The 26,051-nt window shown below is 38.7% G+C and overlaps 1 protein-coding gene across 3 annotated transcripts in view; it reads right to left on the bottom strand.

Annotated features, from left to right (window-relative positions):
* Nucleotides 1-26,051, bottom strand: part of LOC128859311 (interference hedgehog) — a 106,496-nt gene that overhangs the window by 22,461 nt on the left and 57,984 nt on the right. For all 3 annotated transcript variants that reach the window (XM_054096212.1, XM_054096213.1, XM_054096211.1), the window contains one exon: nucleotides 14,877-14,974. The gene's annotated coding sequence lies outside the window, so the exon portion shown is untranslated. The remainder of the gene's footprint in view (nucleotides 1-14,876; nucleotides 14,975-26,051) is intronic.

Below are 26,051 nucleotides of genomic sequence, written 5' to 3'. Positions count from 1 at the left end.
TTCGCCTTTTTTGAGCGGCTGTGCCGGCTCCGGCCTGTCGATCGACTGCCTGTTGCTTCTCCTCTACACTTGTCTTTACTCTGACTGCTCTTCAATAGCTCCCGCTGCTTATTCTACCTCTTCCTTCCTTAGTTGAAATTCCACACATCTGTTGCTGATGCTGCAACGTCCACGCCGCCACTAAAAACTTTTTTAAAGCGTTGATTACGACTTCGACGCACCATTACTGCTGTTGTTGTTAGTATTATTGCTGTCGCATTGGTTTCTCATCACTCAATGCAATGCCTGTTCTGCACGTTTTATTGTACACTTTTTTATTGCTGTTGTTGTTGTTGTAGCCCAGACATTGGCATGTCGCTGGTGCCATTTAATTTTAGTCATTGCCGTGGCTCGTTTCGTTCACTGTTGGTGTCGTTGTAGTTGTCGCATGTTTTTATTAATATCGCAGGCATATTTTCGCATTTCTTCAATGCTTTTCATCTTTTTCTTCCTGCGTTGCCTTTATTGATAGCAAATGCGCTAAAATAAATGAGAATTCTTTCGCGCAGCTAAAATGGAATTCGTTGCAGCGGACGCAGCACAAAAATTAACAGCGATAAAAATTAAGAGCGAAAAAATTACAACCACAACAACAAAAGTTACACCAGTCACACGCTATGTGTGTGTGTGTGTGTCTGTGGCAAGGGATATTCGATGTTTTTCATGTGGTTATTTATTTTTTATTGCCCGCATTCCTCATTGTTTTTCTTATTGTTTTTGCGGTCTTTAGAGCATTACTGCACTATTTATGCGCTCATTGTTGTTGTTCTTGTTGCTATTGCTTGTTGCCTGTCGCGCCTTGTGCACGTAAATCAAAATACAGTAACACGCCCTGAGCCACTGCCAACCAACCAACTGGCCATGCCTTGAACGTCTGCGTCTGCGTCTGTGGCTGTGGCATGTTGCTTGCAGGCAGCAACAACACCAATAGTAACAAGAACATTTTTATTTATTTATTATTTTTTCTAATTGGTTTTTCGACTGCCACTTGGTGTCGTATGCTCGGCTTAAGGCACAGGTGGGCTATAGAAATAAAACAAAAATCGATAACAACAATTCGGAAAAAGAACGATCAAATTGCCACTGACAACACGCCCAATTTTTTCCAGTTACAAAATCTCATTTGCTGATTTTCGTTTGCCATATTAAAATTAATTGCTTCGATCTGTAAACACTTTTCAACAAAATCTATTATCTCACATTGCATGCCGCAAAAAGTTGCTGCAAAACCGCACTGATTTTCCCTTCGTTGCACCCCAGCCACCCAGTTCGCAATTTTTCCGCACATTTAGTTGCAATTAAGCAGTAATAAAAGGCAGGAAGGCCAGGAGTGGAGTACAACAAAAAAAAAAATGTTGCAAGCATGCGCGCTGCCACACGCAACCACTAGCGCATGCCACCAGTGGCAGTAAGGCTACTGACATTGCGACGATCAGACCGACAGACAGGATAAATGTAAAAACCGCAAACAAGTATGCGGCTGCCCGCTAATCACAAGAGCCCCAGGGCGCCACTAGCTGCGCATTTTGGCATGCAGCACAGCGTTTGCCACAACTGCTGCAAATAAAATAAAGACTGCTTGTACAATTACGTTTTCGTATTTGCATTGCAAGTGTGGCACTACGTTGCACGCTCGTGCGTGCTGCCTTAGCCAACAGTGAGATGTTGCAACGTGCCGCACATGGCATTGCCGAATTGATTGCACATTGCTTATGCGCTAATTTGTAAGCGAAGAAAAATGCAAATTTTCGCAAGCTGCCATGGCAACCAAATGCGGCATGCCACGCGCTGCGCCATAAGCAGCCATTTTAGGAAGACACCGGAATCTGCAACAGACGCGTCTGCATAGCACTTAAGTATTTTCTGCATTTATTTATTAATTTTCCCCAAGTTGCAACATGCCACGCGCAACTTTCTTTTCGTTGGCTGTAGTATGCAGTGGCGCGCATTGAAAAAGTGGCATTTTTAGAGCCATCGAAATATGCGACACTGCGCCAATAAGCAGAAGAATAAACAAATATACAAACATACAACAACTTTTACTACCGCTACAACAAACACGCGGGCAACAAGAATTTCTGGTGTAAACCACATTCCATAGGCGGCCGAATCCGCGACCGAGCCTGCAACTGGACGGCACAACAAGCAATGAAAAGAAGACAACACAAGTGTGGGGAAAAAACAACAATAACAACAGTGGCACAGTCAGTCAGCGCGCAAAGTGGCTGCGGCAGTCGCATGAGGCAACTCGGTAACTTTTTTGCCTGCCAGCAGCCACATATTGGATGCAAGTGCACAGAACCACAAACACACACACACATTGCTTATGCCTGCTGCCTCTTCCCTGCTTCTGTTTTGTTTTTGCTCAATCTCTTTTTTTAGGCTTTGCTTTCGATGATAAAAATCGAACTTCTTCGTTCGCCCCTTTTTAGTTTCGGCAGCTGTGGCCACAGCGCCTGTTTCCACATTCACATGCTATGCCCCTCCATGTTCATGTCTTTTGTTGCTTCCGGTACCTTTACCCATTCTTTGCCCGTTCCGAGCACATCGAAACGCGTTCAAGGCGCTTCATTTCTTTATGCGAGTTGCCTGTACCTTCGGACAAGCCTGCAACATATCTCATTCGAGTGCAATCAGGGTAAAATAACATGTCAGCATAAAGCAACAACAACAACAGAAAGCAAGACTGCAAAAAATTGGAAAATATTATTGACAAAAAATCGAGGAGTGGTAGCGCGAAGACGCTGGCTGTTTTGCCTTATTTTTTCTTTTTTTGCTCTGGTTTGCTCTGGCTGTGGCTTGGTCGACTGGTCCGTCGACCGATTGGCTGCGCGCTTGGGCGATGTCGCCACTTCGCAACACTTCAATTTAATTGGATACTCATTTTTTTGATATTTCGCTTGATTTCAGGTTTTCTTCAAAACGTATACAGCGAAAAAGGGAGAAAGGTAAAGGCAGCATTAGCGCTAGAATGGGCTGAGTAGTGAAATTCAAATAAAGATCTTTCTACGCCCGAAGGAGCGCCAGTGAAGGTTGAGCGAGTAGAGCTTTTATTTCATTCATATAAAACAAATAATTCTCAACGCACTTATGAAACACTTAATTGAAACCAAACGCTGCCCATTAAAAGCTTTTTAAGATGTGATGAAAGACTGTTGATTGAGAGTTACTAAAAAGTCACTAAACGATGCCTTTCCAAAAGATTAGTGAGACCGATGCAGGATGAACATCTAGGGATCACTAAAAGGCAAAGGACAAGTTTTTGATAGATTCTGAAATGTAAAGGAGGCCTATTCATTGTGAGATCGCTGTAGATATGACGAAAGGCAGTCATTCTGAGATCGCTAGGATACTAAAGAATAGTGTGGCATGAATTAATTGTCTTTCGATGTTCGCCGGAGATCTCTGGAAGGCCGAGAATGGTAATGCTGGTGAGCAGAGTATAACTTTTGAAAAGATTTGTGAGTTGTGGTGTTTTACTTTCTACATCGCTGAAAGCAGATGGTGACTTAACGCAGAATTCATGAGAAGGAATAAAGGGAGGTCATTTTGGGACCGCCACATAACTGAGGATGACTTTCTTAAAGATTCGTGAGATGCAGTGAGGAACAGTTGATCCTAAATGGGGGGAGGGTAGAGATTGGGCCAAGCCGTGCAAATATATATATTTCTTAAGAGACAATCAAACAGACAATCCTATAATTTCCTTTGCCCCGTTTCCCTCCTATGACTCTTTTCTTAGAGTCTCTGAAGGCATTTACTTTAATTGTAAGGTCCTTTACCTATATAAGTGCGATCGCTCGTTTCGCAAAGCGCACTTTCGACAACCACATAACCTTCCACTTTCCACGAAGCCCAATCGCCAGCCAACTCAAATGAGCCAAACACGAAATTCAATTCACTTTAAGTTATTTACTGCTCTGCTTTTGCGCAAACCGCTTGCGGAGTTATCCATTATCTGCATACATTCACACAAAATACGTACGAGTAATTGTAAATGTGTATAATGCCCAAGTAGCATTTCCCTAAATAACCACTTGCTTAAGCCCAACTTGCAACTGCATTAACCTCCCTTTGCGGCATCCAGCTGCTGCTGGCATTGCGCTCATATTTTACACTCTCTGACACCCGCTTGCTGGCGTAAACTATTTCTAATCGGTTTTTGGTTTCGTTGTTATTGTAGTTATTGTAAAGCTTATTTTTGTATGTATAAAAAAATATGTGTGCGCAACAGCGATGAAAAATGTGGCTGAAGTCGCAAATTGTTGTACCTAAACTGAAGAGTTCACGGCTTACACAATATTTTCCGAAGTGCCTTAAGTTGTTTTTGTTTGTTGTTGTGCTTAGTGTTGTTGGAGTGCTGCCGTAAAGCATGCGCAAATATTTTTACAACACTAAACTCGCACACACTCGGCTACGGCGCATAGATGGATGATGGTGATGCTGCTGGTGCTGGTGGGTTGTATGTGTGGCATGTTGCATGCAACTTCTTTTGGCTGCCTTCCTACCACTTACATATTTCCTGCCGTAGCATTGACATTCATGTGCATGCAAAGTCACAGACAAAAAGACTTTGTTGAGAATAAAGGCAAACTAGAAGCATCAGTAACAAAAACAATAAAAAAACAATGACAACCATAAAAAATCTCACAAGTCGCAACAGAAACGTTTAAAGTTTTAGCTGTAGCTGCTGGCTTATGCCTGTTGCATGAATCGTACTTGGCTGGTTTTGCTGCTCTTGCAACATCTCAAGATCATTGCCATTTGAGGTGCGCTGTGGCTTTTGTGGCATGCCTGTCGCAATCTGCGCTCTCCTTCCCTTGCATACATACACACATACATACACAAATATTTTCCTCTGACTCAGGCGCGGCTCGTTTTGGCTTTGTGGCAGCAACAAGTGCGCCTCCGTTTATGCCACACAACGTGAACTGGCGCTCTGCACTCTGGTGTATACTCGCGTGAACCATTGTCCATTCTGCTTCTTCCCTTTCCCCCTTTATGTAGCACATTCTTCCCCGTTTTCTTGTTTCCAGGTCCATTTGTTGCCGCAGCAGCACAAAAATGTTGCTACCAATTTACGTGGAATAGCTCGGCAGCAGCGCATGTGTGTGGCAAATCTAACAAGTTGCTGCCTTAAACCTATGGCGCGCACTCGTACGCGTGCCCCGATCGCACAAGTGAGCAGATAATAGCGAAGCAACACATAGAGCAACTACAACAACTTATTTTTTTTATTTATTAAATAAATTACACACTTTGCACTCGCATTTGTTCCGTTTTGTGCGGCTTGTTGACAGCCAGCGCTTGCAGCCTTGCCACAGAGTGCATGAAATGCACTACTTTATATTTGCGCATTTGCTGTTGTGGTTGTTGTTGCTGCAATTGTGGGTCGTTATAGTCATCAGCAATGGCATCACTGTAGTTGTTGTTATGTTGCCGTTTTCATTACTAATGCTCGCAGCGATGAGTCATTGTGCTGCCACATATTTGGCACATCGCCGCCGTCAGCCGTCAGGCGACTGCCATTGCAGTTTTTGCTATTATCATTGCCGTTGGAAATAGTTGGCAATGTGATTTTCTCATTTATAGCTGGTTGAAGGCTGTTGAAGCGTGAGTGGTGGCAGATTTCGATTTGTGAAAATCGACAATTTATAAATTTTTTTTTTTTGTTGCAATTTTAACTCATATGTTGCAACGAATTTGGCTGCCGCTAGCGTTGTAGCGAATTCGTAGGTGTTTACTTTGCTTCGTTTTCGTGTATTAGCTATTTATTTTGTACTTTTTTTGTTTGTGTATTTGCGCCAAGCCAAATAAATGAGTGTTTTGGCAGTAAAGTGCAAATGAGTTGCAAGATAAATGGCCATCGAGTAGCTTTGCTGGCCTTTTGCGGTAATCAAAATAGCGATTTATGTAGTGGGAAACAGAGAAGAAGAAAAAATTATATTCACTATTTTTGTAACGAAAAGAGAAACATCGACATGGATCGATTGGGTAACACACAAACAATTTTCGCATTTTCGCACAGTTTTTTATAAAAAAAATGCATATCTGGTGATAAAAACGCAGAAGACTGTGATTTGATTTAATTGACTATATAAAATAATAAGACAAAAATAAAAGAAGTTGTAATGCGAAATCATAACCATGAGCTGTGAAAAGCTCACATAAAAGCTCTTTAAATGGAAGTTGCGAAAGCTCTCTACATTCTCTAAGACCGATCAAGTAAAGGCTCTTTGACCGTAGGTATGTCAATTACACTTCTTGGCTGCTGCTGGTTAGTACCAAGACCGCCACTGGTAACTCAAAATGGAATAGGTCGATTGAGTGATAAAACGATTCACCTGGCCTAAATGCATCCAGACCCCAATTCCTTGGTTGATGCTGAGAAAAAACCAGTGTTAGTTTTGTATATGATATCTAAGCTATCCAAGGGCCCTCAAAACTTGTATGGCTTTCAAAGCTCTGCTTAGTTTGCTCGAAGAATATATAAGTCCGAGATCAAATTGTTTACTCTTACCGCAAAGACGAATTTCAATACGAAGGCCGTTCGAAAAGTCCGTGCTGAAATAAAAACTACTTAATTGTTTGTGGTAAACCTTTTTTATTTTTCACCGTTGTCTCTTTTTTGGCTTATACATTTCATCCCACGCTGTTCTAGTTTGCCTGTCCCTTCCAAATAATTGGATTTGTGCAAGTCTAAAAAATATCCATTCGCTTCTACAATCACCTCCTCGTTTAAATAAAACCTTTTCCGGTCAGACATTTCTTCAAATTGGAGAACAAATAGTAGCCCCAGGTATCCGAGGGAGCCAAGTCTGTAATCTATTTTCATAAATTTTGCGACCACAACAACTGAGGCGTGAGCGTTGTAGTGATGGAAAAGTTATGGCCAAAGCGTTCCGATACAGATCTTACTTTCGGCTTTAAGAACATTTGTTTTCAAACTTTCCACTTTAAGTGGCTAATAAAATTGTATTGCCAAATAGAAGCTGAAGCAGAAGTGAAAAGCAATTATGTACATTTATGTTGTGTCCACTAAGGCGAAATTATCGAAATGCAAACTGATCAATCAAAAGTAGCAGACAATCACCGATCGGCGTGGTCGGCCGGGCTGTGAATGACAACATTAATTAGCAAATCAAACGATTATATCGTGAGCACGATTACTCACATCTACATCTGCACATATATATATGGATATAAACTTGCTGCTGGCTAAGCGAGGAAAATCGTTGCAAAGAGAGAAAAACACACACAAGAAAAAAGAAAAAACCTTTCGAAACTTTGTTGAAAAGGAGAAATTGGTAATAAATTAACAAATATGAAAATTGTGAGATTAGCATGAAAATGAAAGAATGATAAAATAATAAAAATTTACAAATCACTGTTTAACAACTTGTGAACGGACACGTGCTGCAACCGCCAATAGCCAAACGAACAGACCAGCACTTAAAAAGTATTGAAAAATCCGAAAAAAACGCCAATGGTTTGTTTAAAATGAACTGACAGGCAATCACTGGCCTAAAGAGCCAACTGACAAACAGAAGATATATCCGCGGCTGCCGAAAGGTTCAATGAAACTGCGTATGATTATTATGTCAAATGAAAATAGTAGAAACTGGTTTTAAGCCTCTTACAATACTGTAAGTGGTTGTCTTCTGGCTTCAGTTTGGCACTGATACCTAACAGATACCAAATATATACCAAAGTGTTGGCATACAAATGTGGGAGCGCGGATCGTTGTAGTGATGGCGAGGGTGATTCTAATGTATTGCGTTCATTATTCCGAACTAATACAATTTGTTACCATAAGCCATTAGTTAGACCAGAATATCGACAATTGGTTCAAGTAGTTATGGGTGGATAAAAAGGTAAAGAGAAAAGTTTAGTTTGCAAATATTTTATGACTCCTAAAAAGTGGCAGGCTCCAATAGAAGCTTCGAAAAGTTTTCTCACGCTGTTTTCAGCGCCTCAGACTCTGCTTTGAAACATCATTTTTTTAGTGTGTAAATGGCTCAGTTCGTGCCCTCGGTTGGAGTTTTGTGAAAACGGTTGGTAGTATCTCGCTGCACCAAGCCCAAAGAAAGAGAAAAAAGTAGTGTTAGGGTATTTTTATATAGGTGATAGTTGGGTTGCCTTAAGAAAACAATATTCAGATATCAACGATGTGTTGACTTGTACCTTCAGGCAATATCTTGTCTAATTAGTTCCGCTGAAGTGAAAAGTTTCAACGCTAGCGCTTGCAGTAGTGAGTTGGTTTTAAAGCATCAGACCGAAAGAAATATTTGTGTTGTTATAAATATTTAAATTAAAATACTGAAGAGAGCTTCGAGAAGATTTGTACCTATTTTTATATATTTTCTTTATTCTTTAAGTAAATACTGGGCTTCTGCCCAATCCCGCACAATGGATAAACTCCTGGTTGTTGAAACAATTCGGAATCCGGAATCCGGGTGTAACTTCATGAAAACCATTTCTTCAAACCCTATTTCCAACTCTAAACAAAGACTAATGGGATACTATTTATAAAATGTTCGGTTGCGCATTGGGGTTTTGGCAGGGTTTGAAACGGATTTGTATTTTGACGATAGGAGATTCAAAGTCCCGCACTGACAGGAAAAAGTTCTCACTTAATTATTTAATTGAATTACACCCTCCGAAAAATGTCATCCCTCGATGTTTTTATTAGAGCAGGCTCTATACAACATAAAGGTTAGGTAGATTAGACTGAGCTGGCAGCTACTGAATCTAGCGATATATTTATGGCAGAGGTGGAGGCCCATTGTAGTACCATAGTTTGACTAATTGGTCTTCGCTGCCACGACAGTCGGTTCAACGTTAGCAGAACGACCCGAATTTATATCCGGCCAAGGATTGTCACTCCAGCAAAGTACGCTACCAATACGTTTTTTTTTTCAGGAAGAATCTGTTAGGCCACGTATCATATAATATATTTTACATGCAACATGAACTTATTGCAAATTGGAGGCTCCCACGGCATACTCGCTGAATGGGGCTTCCGACATTTCTTTTTGCTGTTACGTTTTGGCTGGAATTTTATTGATTCATTTATATTGCTGTTGGTATTATGTCAACACCTGCTAGTTTTTGCTAATCACTCTTGCCATATCTTTCACATGAACTTGTAGACCACTGCCAGTTGATTAGTAGAAGTGTTGGTAGCGTAACTGTAGCCAATCGAAAATCAGCCAACAGACGAGACGAAAACAAGCCGCGAAATACAAAAAGCGCAATGAAACTAAAACCGAGAACTGGAGGCGACTAATGGACAGGAGCGGCGGCTAAGGAACTGTATACATAGGAAAACAACAGTAACTATTCTCAAGGTCATTTATGTAGCGATTAAGCGGGATGCTGCAATATTACTCGTAAAAATAATTATTTGTGTATTCGACAATTCCGGAAACTTTTACTATTAGAGATACACGATTTTCGTGTTTTGTTGCGAATTTCCTTAAAAAAGCTTAAATTGGGACTTATGTCATAAAAATCGCTACTTACTGTGGCATCTGTTCATTGCCACAAACGGAAATCGCTTAATGACTGCTAATGCATGGCAAGAAGAAGTGAATTTCAGGCAGCTGTGAAGAGTACAAGCGGAGCAAAGGAGCAACAGCGGTAGGCAGAAGCAAGGAGTGGTGAAAGGGCAGACGGCAAGGAATCGCAGCAAAGGAATGGAAAATGAGGCAACGGTATGAGTTAATCGAAGGAAATGAATTAAAAAATAACTGGAAAATTACTGAATGCTTACAGCATAAGAAATGAATGGAAGAATTGATGAATGGGCAAGTGAGGCTGGGTAAGTTAAACAGCAAAGGGACGCTATTGGCTTGTAGTCTTTCTTTGAAGAGATATTCTGAAGTAATTAAAAAATTATTCTGAGCTGCGCATGAAAACATTTGGAAATTAGTCGAAATTTTAATGGAAAAGCTAAGTGGAGTGTTGAGAAGGCATGAAGCGAGATCATGTCTAGAGAAGCAGCTGTTGGAAGTATAAGAATTTGAATTTTTACTTTACTTTATTTTATTTTATTTTTTTGAAAACTGGAAGTGCCCTCTATAGAAGTGAACTTGGCTTATATCATTATTTGCAGCATCTCAAACTCTAAGCTAATAATTAGGCAGACACTAAAGCATTAACTCATAAGACACCCATTTTTATAGTTGAGCTTTTCCTCTTAACGGTAGGCTTTAAAGTTTTAGTGCCTTTAATATCTACTATTTTTGTTATAAATTTTATTTTTAATAATTATTTTGGCACTCCACTGCTATTAACCTGACCAGGTTAATACGCATATAATAAGCAAGACAAAAAATTTTGTTATTTTCAGTAGAAAATTATAGCCATAGCGCTTTTTAGTTTCGACCAGGCACTAAATTTTGAGAACAAAAAAGCCAAAATTACTCTAAGCACAGCAAAAGGTGAAGAACGTACTAACGCCTGAATTCTTCACATTTGCCAACAACACTTTGAACTCGGCCAATGGAGTTCCTGCTACTATGAAATTTTAAGCAACTAAGCTTTTTTCCATTTCTCATAGACTTCTATTAAAGATGCACTAAAGTAGTAAGCAGCAAACGGGAGGAAGTGGTGGGCAAAAACTTAATGTAATAAAACATTAAAAAAACAACAAAAAGTTCAAAATGTTAGACACTTGTTTTTGTGGTTGTCATTTGAGGGCACCAAAATACAAATATTTTCATAAGCAGCAAGGCACATAACTGATCTGCGAAGCTACGAGTTAATTTCTCACAGCTCACAATAGTTTTGTATGAATGTATGTCTGCCTATGAAGCATCTGTAATCTGAAGAATGCGTGTGTGTGTGTGATTTGATGTACATATGTTAGCATAATAATCATAATTAGGCGCAGCACACGCATTTATAATGCCCAAAAAAAAGAGAGAATAAAATAAACAGTTAAATAAAAACTTGTTGCTCTGGCAGCTCAATTAATCATTTTCTGCAAAGAAATGCGAGAAAAAGTTCAAAAAGTGTGTAAGCAGCCCGTTGAAGCTGCTGACAACTGCTGCATTAATAGTTGGACCAGCGCTAGATGGAATGGAGAGCGCAGGAAATATGTTGAATAAAACAGAAAGGCATTGAATTGTGCTAAATTTTGCTGAATAGCGCTGAATAAGGCTGAGTGAGGCTAAATTGTGTAGAATGAGGCTTAATTTAAGCTGCAGAAAGAAGTTAATTGAACTTAATACTATTAAACATAGTAAAAAATATCAGGTCAGTCAATAAGTTCGTGCGTATTTTACCCATAACTTCACTTTTGTATGATTTTTGCATACAAAAAATTATTCGCGGAATATAACGGAACTATTTCTATTTTCTTTGATATATTGTGCATTCAACAAGTGGTTTTAATCGAGGATAGAAGCACGTGTTGTTAAAAAAAAAAATGGAATTTTCGAACGCCTATAAGAGACATATTTTGTATTTTTTTTATAAAAGTGGTAAAATTGCAACAACTGCTGCTGCAGAAATAAACACTGTTCACGGAGAGGATAACGTGAGTGTAAGGACTGCGCAAAAGTGGTTTCCAAATTCCGAAGTGGTAACTGCGACGTGGAGGATGCCCCGCGCGCTGGCCGTCCTGAAGTCTTTAACTCCAACGCCTTTCTCGAACTCGTGGAAGCTCAGCCAAATTTGACAGTCGATATGATAGCTCAGAGGTTAAATTCATCGCATGGAACAGTTCACAGGCACCTGGTTCAGTTGGGAAAGGTTTCAAAGCTGAGAAAATGGTTTCCGCATAGACTTCCCGTCGCCAACATTCAGCAGAGAGTGAATGTGTGTTCTCAGCAGCTGAACGGCTAGAAAATGAACGTTTTTTTAACCGTATCGTTACTGGTGATGAAAAATGGGTCTTTTACAATAATTCTGTTCGCAAACGCCAATGGTTAGATAAAGATGAAACACCAGAACCGACTCCTAGAGATGACATTCACCTCAAGAAGATTCTCCTGTCTATTTGGTGGGATATGGCCGGTATTGTAGTTAATGAACTTCTGGAACCAAACCAGACGATAACTGCTGATTATTATTCCCATCAGCTATCAAACCTGAATGAGGCACTTAACAAAAATCGACCATCTTTTGTGAATAGACAACGCAAGACCGCATACCGTAAGGCAAGCTGAACGAGCTCGGATGGGAGCTAATGCCGCATCGACCATACTCTCCGGATATTGCACCTTGTGATCATCACCTTTTCCGTGGACTTCAATCCCATATGAGTAACAAGAACTACTCCTCAAAAGAAGCTATAAAAAGGGATATCGAAGCGTATTTTGGCTCCAAGGACAAACAATTTTTTGAGCACGGAATTAAAAATTTGCCTAAACGTTGGCAAGACACTGTAAATAATGAAGGAAAATATATTATTGATTAATAAATACTTTAAACATCTTTTTCTATTAATTTTAAAACCACCTTTAAAAAACACACGAGCTTATGGACTGACCTGATATATGAGAATGAAGCTGAATTGCCCTTAATACAGTTAAGTGAATTAAAAAAGAGAAGTAGTGACTAGAATATGGAATACGAAAGCATTTAGGAAGCTTAAAGGGCAGCTGAACTGCTTTGAAATAAGCTGAATTATAGCAAATTTAGGTTAATAAGTTAAATGGATAGCTAGTATATGAAATGAGATTCAAGCTGAAATTGACCTAAGTTACACTTAATACTGCTAAAAGTATAATAAATCAATTACAAAAATAAAATTAGTGTAGCTAAATTCCACTGATTGAAACTAATACGTTAAATATGGCAGCTGAATCGCGCCAAATCGAATTTAGTTAAGTTGAATCTACCTTTGAGCTTACAACTACTAATTGCGATTATATTTTGTAGAAAAATATATACATTTGTATAGTAAATTTTATACTTAAATGAAGTAAGTGCAGCTGAATTGCGCTGAATTAATTTGAATACCACTAAATCTAGTGTATAATGAATGCGGTTTGCATCTTTCTCCTACCATATTTTAAAGAAAAATCAGAAAACTTGTGTTGCTGCTCAGTTTCTGAAATATTAAAAAAATTGAGAAAAGGGCAACAATTTTGAAATTAATTCAAATTTTGTTTCGGTAAGCTTAATATGATAATATATTTGTTTACCTTTAACTCCTAGTGGATCATAGGGCGTCAACTACTCTAGAAATCCATCGGATGCGGTTTTAGACGGTTCCGATTTTTTAATTAATATAATTTACGTAATTTATCAAGCTTTGACAAACGAACAGACAGATAAATAGAAACGTAACAATGAAGAATGAGGAAAATGCCGTAGGTTTGAAAAGAGCAAAGTGAAGGAGCAGCAAAGCGGTTAGAAGCCAAGGGAGCCATTACTGAAACTTCCAAATCGGCTAATAGATAAAAATAACCGTTACATACAGGTTGTGCCTTTGAATTAGGGATTAATTTCATGCATAAATATGCAAAGAATGCGCGCGCAAAAGCAGAAAATCTGTGATTGGTGGCAGCAGATGTCAATGGCTGCCAAGTCAGGCCAAATTAAAAGACGCAACAAATTGTTTGGCTAGTAATGCTGCAAAGGCGATAAATTGGCCACATAATTGAAATTCCTACATCTTTGGCCGCTGTGCGCAGTCATTGTTGCAAGCGCACTATGCATATTGCTCATAGTTGTTAAGGTATTAGTAGTCAATAGTGAGGCAACGTTGATGAAAAACCATCATCAGTACACCGAACTTTCCATCACTCTTGTCTAGAGCTAGGCGCCAATGGGCCGACCTTCTTGCAGCAGCATTGCTCTTATACGCTTGAGATCCTGCCGCCACAGATATCGACGTAGTGAAAAATCCACACCCTGCGCTTAATCGGCCAGCGCAATCGCACTGTGCAACATTTAATTTAAGTTGTTGCACATGCCAATTTTGCTTTGTAGTTGGAATGCCCGTGAGCGCAAACAAAGCACTTTTTATTATTATTATTGGATTTATTGCCATCATTGCGAAGCAGCAGAAACAACAAATGTTGCGGTTAAATGCACACACAGCGATCGATCGATGGGCGCGCTTGCCCAGAACTTTGAGTGCTTAAGTACCTAATTTGCTATTGTTGTTGTTGTAAGTGAAAAAATATGCACTGAATCGTTGCTGCGATGAATTGGCGCGATAATTTTTGCGCAAATCGCAAACACAACACAAAAAACGAGATGTAGCTACACGGCAGCTACATATTGCAGCAACAAGTGTTGCGCTACATTCGGTGTTACGCCACTCCATTCCAAGCTAAGCGCGCGCGTCTTGGCTACGCTTTTGGATTTATTTATGCAGCAAAAGTAAATAAAAACCACAACGAGCGCCGGTAATTGTGCTTCGGCGTGCATTCGAATATTTTGTATTTATTTCGTATTTTCTTGTTTTTACATTTAATTCCAATTGACTGCTTTTGCATTTGTTGGTGTAGCTATTGCTGTTAATTGTTATCTACATTTTTGTAATCAATATTTTCTTATTTAATGATCACTTGGCAAGTTATTGCGGTGCATTGTGTGAACGCGAGTGTATGTGTGTGCTATAGCACGTTGTGTGGCAGCGACGATTTATCGGTGCTGCGATGGCGCTCAGCCGCTATTGCTATTGGATATGCAATTAATTGCATAGGAAATCACAGTTCTATTGAATTTGTTGTTGTCTTGTTTATTTTCGTTTCTGCTATTGATTTCCTTTTACATTTTTTTCGTTAACTTTTATGTAAATTTTTTTTTATTAACCAGCTGAGGCTGAGAAAATGGACTCAGCTCATTGTCTCAGGGCTCTTTGTGGCACTCACCTTTGTCTTTTTCTTTCAATCCAAATAACTGCTGTTGTTGTTGCACAAGATGCGTACTCCTATTAGCTAGACAGGCGCTGCAGATGCAAGCTGGATAGCTGAAAGAGAAGAAAAAATAGCGGAATTTATACTTTTTTGGTAAATTAAAAATGTGTATTTAGGAAACGCTTGCCTGGTTTTTAGCATAGCTCTTTTACCACTATTTTTAAATAATATTACTTTCAAAAATTTTGTGATAATTTTAAATTTGTATGCGTCCAACCTCAATTTAAAGAGTTAAGAGTTGCACTGCATCGCTTTTTGGTCCACAAGCCACACTCATTAATTCTTTTAGCCATGATGCGACCCTTTAACGCCACTAACTTCCCGTCTTCACCGAGCAACAGACCTTTGCCGTCCAGTAATGAGTTACTTATGAAGTTGTTTAACCCTTTGAGTGACCCTACACAGCACAAGTCCATTCAGCGCTCCAGTGACAAGGGTGTTGTGGTGAGCAAAGCACGAAAAAAAGTACAACGAGCCAGCATACAACAGCAGCAACCACAAAAACCACAACAATACCAGTATCAGTGCTGCTGTGGCGCGTGCGTACATTACCGGTTGCCAGACGATGCATGCAGCGCAATGTGGAACCAAGCCACACAAACAAACCTAAACATACAAACGACCAGCAGTTGGCAACTTGTAGGTGAATAATTGCACTGAGATGCGACAGCGAGTGGGCAACGAAACGTTTACGGCAGACAATGGTTGCACTAAAATGCAAAAAACGAGAACAACAAAAATGTAAAAGCTTTCAGAAGTGAACTACAAATCCAGCAAATAGTACTTTTCGGAGTTTGCATTTTTGTTGCCAGCATAAACAAAGTAACTACTTTGCAACATTAAATTCAAGTCGCTGCCACGTCCGTCTAATCAGAAGTTCGCTGTTTGCACCGCACCGCCATACTGCTATTGTGTGTAGCTCATTGCTTGCCGGCTTGACTTGCATTTGTTGCTCTTGCTACTGCTGGTGCTGCTGCTGCTGCTCTTTTCATTGTTGTTGACTATTTACGCAATTAAGCTTAATTTGTTGGCGTTACGCGCAAATTGCGGCGCAAAATTCATGTCGGTGGATGGCAATGATGGTGTGCAACGGCGACTGTGAGTCAGTCAATCAAGCGAGAACTGCTTGCCCTCATTGTCTAGTAGCTGGGTATGTAATGGGTGGTAGATTTAAGTTCTACTAGTATTTAGTTGAAACGCAAGTCGGGGTGAAAAGTGATCATTGCCGCACGCAAATCTCAAAACGCAAATCGCAAATTTACAAATAGCGCACGCGTGCTATCGCTGATGTGGCGCTATGCGTTCGGTACGTCGCATTTGAATGAAAACATCACAGCTGCTCTGTGGAGCTGCTGCTGTCAATTTGCTAATAACCACGATGTCGACGCCGCTCAGCAATAGGCAGGAAGCGTTGCAATTAGACGCGGCACACATCTATTACTCGATCAATTTGCCGTGAATCACAGCGAAAGAGTGCGAATAAATACTGAAGAGAATGAATAGTTGAGCCAATATTTATTTGCGCGCTTTAGATTAGTCGTGATTCAATGAGCTTTGCGCAAATGAAAAGTAATGAGCGTGAAATATACACATAAGTATGCACGTATATGTGCATAATAAGTATGTACCCGGCAGGAAATTTGGCATGCACTAATACATTCGTTAATTGGGTGGATGGTAAAGGAGAGCTATATTATCAAAGTAGCAAACAAGCTATTTTTTTGACGCGATAGATTAATGAACCTTAAGCGCCTAGCCGCCAATTTTGACACAAAATTAAGGAAGCGTTAAGCTTTTTAAATATATAAGCAATGAAAAATCGGTTAAAAACAAAAAAAAAAAAAATCAGTAAAATGAGCTCAAGGCCTCAGTAGAATCAAGTTGCCCGGGCTAAATTCTTTCAGTCAAAATCCTATAGTGGAAAATTCTTTCGAAAATTATTTAAAATAGAGGCGTATTCTATATATGCTATAGAGATATTTTATAAAATTGATATAAAAAATATGTTTTTTATAATCAGTTCCAATAATCATCTGTTTCAAAGTCCGCACTTGACACTAAAACTGGTTCAGGTTTTCCTACAGGACGTGCAAGTACAGCAAATACATATATGTGGGTACATTTGCGTGTGGAAGATCGACTATCAGTTTCTAAAACGCGGTTCTATTCATGCTGCTTATTTAATTAACGCTTGCTCAGCACATTAAGTGGTTTAACTAATTTATGTGCTCAAGTTTTTTTGTTTAATTCTAATATAAAATTAATTGTTCCACTCAATTCCATTGTTAATTTCAGTCATTTGTTTCAATTAGATGCACCCAATTAGTACATTACTGTACACTTTTTTATTTCACTGACTTTTCTAACATTTTGTTCCAAATATTTTTTTCCTATCAAGGTTAGAAATTCTGTGAATACGAATATTTTCTAGATTGCAAATAAATAAATAAATAAACAGACGACATATAAATTGTTTTTTTTGCAATTCACTTTTGTGTCCTAAGCAAGCACATTGAAACTGGTTCCTATCTTTTGAGTACGCAAATTTTAATCTTCTGCACGAAAAAATCGAAAAATTATATTATGCAAATAATGCAAATGCAGTGAAGTTCAAGGCCAAATATCGAACTCGAAGCGATTTTGTCAAAAGTAAATACAGTAGGTTCTGTTTTTATGCGGTTTTCAAATAGTGCGGTTTTTTTTTAAATTACAAAATGCATGTCGACCTATCGGGAATTGTACATATAAACAAGATTCTAAACCAGCTAAGCAAAAACTCATCACAGATTACATCAGAAATGCTAACCCTACAAGTATGGAACCGCCGGCATAACTATCTAGATCAGACGTGTACATTTCCTCAAGTGACGAAAGTGATTCTACGCCAAATCCTAAACGAACGCGCAACATGTGGGTATTGTCTGATTCTATTTCTGACATAAATTTATTTTTCGATTCTGACGTTTCTTAAATAAAGATATAATTTTCAAAAATACATTTTTTTGTTTATGCGATTTTATTTAATTATTTCAGATTCATGCGGTCTATGGAACGTATCTATAGTTATAATATGGGACGATTTTATTATTTACATTATTTCAGATGTATGCGGTTTTAGCACTTTTGAAACGTATCCATAGTTTTACTATAGAACAAGTAGCTTTTTTTATGCTGTTTTTTTTTTATGCTGTTTCTTGCGGAACGTATCTACCGCATAAAAACAGAACCTACTGTACTGAGAAAGGCTTTGAGGGGATTGACAAAGTAAGCACTAAGAGTAAAGTAGCCAAAAATATTTTTTTACCTGCATTTAATCACAAAGCTCACAACTACTTACGAGCTGCAGATAAATTAACTTTCATTATCAAATACAAAAGAAAAACAAAAACAGGAAAATATGCATTCGGTAAATACAACAAACATCAAATAAAGTATTTCCTTCCTATTAACAAGAGAGGTCTTCAACCTACCAATTTTTAACCTTGAGTTTGATTAGGGCTTTATGGGCCTTTATGGGCTGCTCATATAATTATAATACACGATTCGCTTCGATTCGATTCGATTCGCTTTTTCTTTGCTCGCTATGTCTGGGTTCTACTCGCCTGATAAAAAATCTTCAGGTGCAAGCAACAACAAAGTGTTCGAGCAAGATTTACCGGCAACTAACTTTCCAGAGAGTTTCATTAGGCCGCGTTCACACAGAGCGACGTTTATTGCTTCAACTTTTCAAATTTTCATTGTTGTTTCCCGTAGTGTTCAAACACACCAAGTCCGCGGCTTGCAATTGTTTAGTTTTTGGTCTGCAGCCAACAACAACATTGTGGAGAACGAGCACACAAAGGGTCTCGAGCATGAACAACACAAGTAACGAGTTGAAGCAACAAATGTTTACGTGTATGATCGTAGTCTTACAAATACTCATTAGGTGCTACCAAGCAAATGTAATTTGTGGCAGCTCTTTTCCAGACTTGCCAAAATATGTTCATTCATCATCTATTTGCCACTCTCTAACACTTGACGAACCGAAGACGCCTAATATAGATTTTGGAGCTAAGGGCAGCCATGCCAAACTATTACGGAGTAAAAATCATATAGGACCAAATATACATTGTCACACAAATTTCCAAGAAGAATGAAAGGTGGAGTCAGTTCACAAGTTATTAAGTCGATTCCAGAGCTTTAGAAGAAATTCTGCGAACTTTACGAAACCCGACTGCTCAGGCAGAGAAAATATCCGATCTCTTTAATTCTACCGAGGATGGAAAATAGTTTAGCAGGCTGCTCTTTCAGAGTTTAAACCACTCTTTGAACGAAACTAATCAGTAATGAAATGTTGTTCATAAAAAGTTGCTAGAATTTGCAGTGAATTAAAAGGGTTAGATGATTGCGACACGGTTCACTGAGCTGCCATTTCTGCGACCAGTTCCCGGAGACTCCAACACACCTTCTCTTTGAATGTGACGCTAAAGTGGGGAGAAGGTTGAGACATCTCTGCCAGATGTTGCCAAAAGAAAGGCATATACGCTCAGCCCAACTCCGCTCTATCTTGAGTTTATTAAGGGTTTGGATGAGGTACTGTATTAAGAAGAGGGTAAAATCTCGTTGAAATGTGATTTGATCTACAATCAAATGCTGGAATTGTCTGCTCGGGATTGAATGCTTTGAGTGAATTACTGCGGGCTCATATTAAATTTCCTGCCCTGCTGATTTTTCCACTAGGAAAAAGTATTTATATGCATACCAAAAATATTAAATATCGCAGCAGGGCGAACAATCGAACAAGGTGGCTGAGTCTTAAAGCAAAATAGGAGGGGGCCGAATGCGTGGAGCGCAGCTGCTAAAGAATCAAAAATAAGTCCACCAATCTTTGGTATGCATAGGGTTTTTAAGAGGCCTTTTAGTATGTGGCAAGCCGCAGTTGACGGCCCCCGTTAATAGAAAAAACACAAAATTAGATGTGGCAACAAAGGGATATTTGGAGTTGGCAATTGCGTATGCCCGCAGAAGGCCCTAAATATGTAATGCACATAGAAATTTGTAATATTAAGTGTTGTCAACGCCACGCAGGCACAGCTAGAAGCAAAATAAAAAGTAAACATTGAAGGATTTTTTACTTAACAGCAGAAGTACTATATAAATAAAATTTAATTGAAAAATTACGACACATCAAAGTAATGAAAGTTTTAGCAGGCGGCAAGGCGGAAGTGCATTTGCTGTTAATAAATATTGAAGAAAAAAATGTTGCGCAACCAAATAACCAACAAAAAACACCGAATAAACAAATAGTTGCGAGCGCTGGTAATATTTTTATCGCCTATGTTTTTTAGGCATTTATTGCTTGTATAATTTTTCCACCGAAAATTACGCCAATCAAATGAGCCGCAAAGAGCTAGAATTAATAAATTAACCGTTGAAAAATGCAAATGAAAACCGAATATGAAATTTATTTTGGCTTTTTTCCTAATTCTCACCCACTCTGCGACACAATTAAGGCACGAGAACGCGGCCACACGCCGCCAGGAAAGCCTGTCACACATTTTATTTTTAATTCTTTCATAAACACCACGACACCTTATGGGCACTGAGTTATGGTGCATAAAAAATTTCAAAATTAAATATAGAAAAGTGCGTGTTTTGAAGCAGATATTTTTCTCTTTAGTCGAAAAAAGTATTTACTCAGCATTTCAGACCTAAATTTCCTAAAAATTGTTAAATTAATAAGCGCACAATTTTTGGAAAGAAAACTTAGTCTTTGTCATGGCCTATTTGATTCAATGAAAATTATTAAAAATTAATAATTTTTATTGGCAGAAGGGAGGATGGCATTAGAAACAGTGCTGACATGTGGGACGTATATTTACAAGGGTGTATATGTGTGTGTGCTTAGTGCTATTCTTTGCCATGCTTATCTAATGCATTTACTCGCTTGTTGTTATTGTTTTTGTTGTCTTCCTTTGACGTTAATTATTTAAAATTTCATTAAACTTGACGCTTTTCATGTATGCCTGAATGTATGTATGTGTGTGTGCGCTAGCGAGCGTGAATTTCGAAATCACAAATGTATTTCTGCTTGAGTGTAACCAGAAAGATTGTTTGTGTATGTTTGTGTGGGTGCTTGTCCGCCTGTCAGTGGATGAAAAATGAGTATCAAGAAATTGCTGTTGACATTTTATTGAAAAAAGAAACCAACAACAACAATATGTGTTGTTCTAAGAAAATATTGCGGAAACACGGAAACCAAATTCTTGAACGGAAGCTTTGAAAGTTGGCGTGGATTCCTCAGAGCTTTACAAAAATGTGCATGTATATATATATATATAATTGGCGCGAACACCCTTTTTGGGTGTTTGGCCGAGCTCCTCCTCCTATTTGTGGTGTGCGTCTTGATGTTGTTCCACAAATGGAGGGACCTACAGTTTCAAGCCGACTCCGAACGGCAGATATTTCTATGAGGAGCTTTTTCTTGGCAGAAATACACTCGGAGGTTTGCCATTGCCTGCCGAGGGGCGACCGCTATTAGAAAAATGTTTTTTTTATTAATTTTGGTTTCACCGAGATTCGAACCAACGTTCTATCTCTGAATTCCGAGTGGTAATCACGCACCAACCCATTCGGCTACGGCGGCCGCCTATGTGCATATGTATATATAATAAAACAAATTTTTAAATGTGTGAATGTGTGCTGAATACCAGAAAATGAGTGAGAAAAAGAGTAGACAGGAAAGAGGAAGAACAAAAGGAAAGGACAGATAGGAACAGATCAATGGACACTAGTATAAAATCGCAATACCTAAAAAAATATATTTACAAAAATTGGCATTACTACGCCCTTGCCAGCCTCCCAGGCGCTAAAAAATGCATTTCTGCAGCCAGCCTAATCAAGCAAAATCTAACCCAAATTAATAATTAATTTTAATAAGCAAATAAAAAAGCACAGCAACCGGCGTGCGATCGTTAATAGGCATGGCGAGGCAAAACTAAAATAATACGATAATTTAAAAAAACACTTAACGAGCCAATTTATAAGCTGCGTTGTGATTAGCTCATAAAATAGTGCTTCATTTTGCATATTCGGGGCACGAAAAAAGAAAACCAAACAAAAATTTAATTTATAAATAACTAACGCTTAAATTAACGTACTGTTTCACATAAAAGCTGCCGTTGACAAAAGCAACGCAACAAACAAACACACGCACACACACATTTGCACGGAACTAACAGAACAGAATGCTCGTTTACAGCCGCTAAATGGAAAAGTAATAAAATTTCAAGCAAATAAAATTGGCAAAATTAGCGGCGAAATGGCCGTACAACTTTAAATGAGCAGCGATGAGCGACCGATCATTCAATGCGCGATTGGCACAAGCGGCGCCGAGTGACAGCGGCTGAAATGAAGCAACGCTTGAGCTATTTGCCAGCAATTTAAACGTTGAATTTGATTAGATTTAGTAGTTGAACACAAACTGGTGGTTGTTTGGCGATCACATTCAAAACGGCTAACAGCAGGTTGGGCCACCCGCACCTCAACTTTATTCCAGCCTGAACGCTTTTAGCGCGGCGTCTATTGATGGAATTGATTTTTATTGCTTTTTGTGGCCGTTGCTACTCCATGCAATTGTTTGTTGGTGGCACTTGAACGATAATTGTGCTAACAACAACTCAATTAACCCATTCGCCGCCTCCTGCTGTGCAACGCACGCCAGCTGTTAGTAACAACAAGCTTTCACACTACTGCCCGTTCTATGCCTAAGGTGTGATTTTTGTGTGTTGTTGGCGCCACTCGGTGATTTTATGTGTATTTTAGTCACACAGAAAATTATCAGCGCTGAGATTTATTGTTTTGGAAATGTGTAGAACGGGGAAGGCAAAATGCTCGACAAATTTATGTGGAAAATTTAATGTTTAGACTTGTAAGAGGTGGCCTATTTTATATAGTGGACGTTTAGTTTTTTTCATATTATATAAATATTAGGTGAAATAAAAAGTTTTGGATTTTTTCCATTACATAATTTTCCGTAGGCATACCGCTCGATTTATGTGCTGTATAGAGATATAGTTTGACGCGTAAAAGGACAAATTGAAAGGCCAGAAAAAAAAAATTCTTCCACAGTTTTGGTTCTAAAATACAGTTAAAAATATTGAAAATTCGAAATTGTTTCATATGATATAAAAAAAGTCGCAACAAAATTTTTGAACTCTCTAAATGCGATTAGAGACCAATTTGGTCAGGCCTCTAGATAAAGGAAGCATACTCGGGCCTCGATCTGACTACAATATAATGTTTTGAGAGTGTGTGAGTTAGTGGATGTGGAACTATTCCGACCAACGAAGTGAAATTTCACTTAGAATGGAAACTAACGCCTAAATCTTTAATTTATTTAACATATTTCATAAACCCATGGCACATGGATATAATATCGAATGAAGTACTTGTAGCAAAGCAGTGGTTTCATTGATTCCGTTCTGGGTATATAGGTGTCGAAGATGAGACTCGCTCTGGTAGGCCAATCGACGAATTGGGCCGACATATAAACATTTGTTCCATTGCCGAAGATTAGACAGAAAATTATTTGGAAACATTTGGTTATGGACAGTTGTACCCATTTTCAATAGAATCCACTAGGAAGCCGAGGCAAAGGACGCCCGCGACAAACTTGGATTCGCAAAATCTTTCATGAGAGCTCTTCACCTCCACCCGAAACGGAATCAGACATTTAGCGGCTGACAGAAATCATTGGAGAGCCTTTTTTCCGCCCTGTCCCCGGTTAAGAGCGATAGTATGCGCAGAAAGTTGTTTTCTATAGTAATTCTAAGTTCCTCATGAGAATGGCATCTGAAAGAGTATATTATTAAGGAATAAAAAAATGTCTATACCAATTTCATGTGAAGCGAAAAACGTTGGTTCCTTTTTACTCAACCTAATATTTTATATACATACATATGCATGTATTTGTAGACCTCCTACGACACCCACCAATTTTCTTCTATACATCTCCGCTGTGCAAAGTTTGTTTTTTTAGTGTCCCAAATATTTAGCCGGGTATTTCATACTGCCAACGCACCTAAGTTTCAAATATGAATATTAATTTCTTTCATTATTTAGTTATTGTTTATTTTGATATGGTTTTTGTTTTAATGAGGCACTGTTATTTAGCGCCAACATTCCATGCGTTTTAAAGCATTTCAGGAATGCAAATTAACTCGTCTGACAAAAACGACTTCATTAATTAAAATTTAAAATATTTTGCGCCATATCAGCGAGCTATGCAAACTAACTTTTTTTTACAAATAAGTGATTTATGCCCAACCGATTTGTTGACCAAAATAGAAATACAAAAGAAATTATTAAAAATTCATTTCATTGCCTTATTTTTGCTTATATTTACCGTACTGCATCTAGCCCCAGATGTTACGGGAGCTTATTCCTCGTTCATTGTGCTAGAGTATTTGGCGAAAAAAGGCTTTCCAAGACTGCTGCATCAACATTATAGTCCCGAAATAATCCCTTGAGGACATTCTCTTATAGCCCAAAATGAAGTCGCACCTTGAGAAAACTCATCATGTTACCGTGTCGAGTTAAAAGAATCATATTGTGAAGGTTTTTAAAAAAATGTTTCTCGTTACTTAATTTGCTTGTGTTTTGCTGATAAATTCCCAAACCTTTATCACCACACTTCGTACACTGCATTCCAGCAGATGGGGCTGGATTACAGGGAGAACTCTTTCAGTCTGATCCTTGTTTGAGCTGCATAAGCATTAAAAAACAGTAGCAGTGAAGATGAGCAATTGCATGAGCTTATCGGTCTCTTTACGGCACCGCTTGCCCGGTTAGTAGTATTAGCAGTTGAACTAGAATGGTGCATATTTGTTAAAAGTATACGTTCAGAAGTTGTTTGTTTTTAATTTATAAAAAAATCGCGCATATTTGCTCTCTTTATCGAAATTTTTAAGCTTCAAAACCAACGAAGCCAAAAAAGGTCACTCTGCTTTGGTAACTCAATATCAAAACGAACGAAATTCATTATACTTGTATAATTCTGCCTTTTATTGGGTTTCTTGATTGCTTCTATCAAATACCAATTTCATAATCCCTGCTATCCACTCCCCCAGCCACGCTTCTTTGACTAAGCACTGCATTGTTAGTGCAGTTGTGTCAATTTTCGGCAACACCAGCGTCACCACTTTTAGAGCATGCCACATTGACGACCCCTCTCTTTTACTTCGTCAGTATATGTGTAAGTTTGCAAATGCTTATTAATTTTAATATGGCTCGTAAATTAGCAACTCACGCGACGTTGGCGGCTGCGGCTGCGCACTGGCCGTTTTGCGCGGTAATGAGCTGCCTGCTCGCCATAGCTTTTTTACTTGCTGTCCTTTTGGTAGCCTGCTTGTCGTTTGGTGTCAGTTTTCGTGCACACGGGCACCCCGTCTCCCCCCACTCCTCATAGCCAAAAATACATCTAAAACATTTTCTGCTTTACGGTTTCGTGAGTCGCGTTCGTTTTCGTTATTTTGTTGTTTTTGCTTGCTTTGTTTTGTTTTGAATTTGTTGTTGCAATGCATTGCCGTTGACGCTTATTGTAGCAACGCTCATTTTTGCGATATGAAAAGCGACTTTTTTAATTTTTTTATGTAGCCAAGTGTCTGCGCCTGTGTGCATTTGTGTGCGTGTGCAGGTATGCCTGCTAATCGTTGCGGAAAATCGTGTTAATATTGCTTGACATTTGCTGTCCACTTTTTTCTTTTCGCAACTGTTTTTTTGTTTACTTTGCTTTTTTGCGGCTTTAATTTGCAAAATAAGTTCGTTATTACTGCCGTCATTCGCTTCGCCTTTCCGCTCCTCTTTCCACTTCCATGGCGAGCACTTTTTTGTATTCAACAAACGTATTTGGATAGCTTTTTATTAATGCGATGTGACGTCAGCAAATTGAGTTGTTCGCAATGTTTTTGGAGTGTAAGCACACATATGAAATTACCAAGTTTATAGGCATACATACATATACACATACACACATACATACATTTAAATTTATTTTAACTTTGACTGTAGTGGGAATTGCAAAACTGGTGCTTCTGCTTTTTTCAGTAAGGAATACGATTTTCTGAACTAATACCGATAACCTTTTGTCCA

The sequence above is a fragment of the Anastrepha ludens genome, chromosome 3 (assembly GCF_028408465.1).
Source record: "Anastrepha ludens isolate Willacy chromosome 3, idAnaLude1.1, whole genome shotgun sequence".
NCBI lineage: Eukaryota > Metazoa > Arthropoda > Insecta > Diptera > Tephritidae > Anastrepha > Anastrepha ludens.
This window is presented reverse-complemented; position numbering and strand designations above follow the sequence as displayed.